The sequence below is a fragment of the Penaeus monodon genome, chromosome 7 (assembly GCF_015228065.2).
Source record: "Penaeus monodon isolate SGIC_2016 chromosome 7, NSTDA_Pmon_1, whole genome shotgun sequence".
Classification (NCBI taxonomy): Eukaryota; Metazoa; Arthropoda; class Malacostraca; order Decapoda; family Penaeidae; genus Penaeus; species Penaeus monodon.
The window spans coordinates 1780977-1781617 of record NC_051392.1 but is presented as its reverse complement, the minus strand read 5'-3'; the positions used below and the strand labels follow the sequence as shown (position 1 = coordinate 1781617).

The following is a 641-nucleotide window of genomic DNA, read 5'->3' as shown; positions in this document are numbered from 1 at the left end:
GCCCCCGGCCCGCCCTCCGCAACGCGTGAGAGTCCGGGCAACACTCCCAAGCGACGGCAACTGTTGCCAGCTCGCGCGACCGAATGCATTTCCGCGCGGTGTTCCTATTCGCCAAGTTCTTTCTGTGATTTTAGTCACTATTTTTGCCTAGTTCGTTGCAAATTTTCAGGTATATTATTCCAAAGGTTGTTTATAAACTGAGTTGGATGTGAGATCTGCGAGGGAATTTGATATTTAAGGTCTAAAGTTGGGCAAAAGCCAGCTGACCTGGGTACGTAGCGTGGGTGGTGGTGAGCCCGTGAGTGGGTGGCAACACTTACCTGCCGGAATTTCGATGACACCAACGCATACTTGTGACCTTTTCCAAGCAACGAGACAATTCTTGGAAATATATACCGCCTACTGAAAGAAGAAATATATATTTGTACTAATGCAATGCACGGTAGCTTGGATGGGAGAGAAAAAGAGCGCGAGAAACAGTCACTGATGAGTCAGTAGATGTGCGCCAATGAGAACGAAGCTATTTAAGTCATCAAATGCACATTAACTGACATCAATTGACTTCGACAGCATCTTCACGCGCATCATTTGTTGCCACAGTACAAACGCGCGCCACTTTATGATAACGAAGAACGAATTTT

The 641-nt window shown here is 46.6% G+C and overlaps 1 protein-coding gene across 1 annotated transcript in view; it reads right to left on the bottom strand.

The window, feature by feature from the left end:
- Positions 1-66, bottom strand: part of LOC119574959 (innexin inx2-like) — an 18493-nt gene extending 18427 nt beyond the window's left edge. The window contains exon 1 of the mRNA XM_037922255.1: positions 1-66. This exon is cut by the window's left edge and continues 468 nt beyond it. The gene's annotated coding sequence lies outside the window, so the exon portion shown is untranslated.
- Between the last annotated feature and the right edge of the window lie 575 nt (positions 67-641).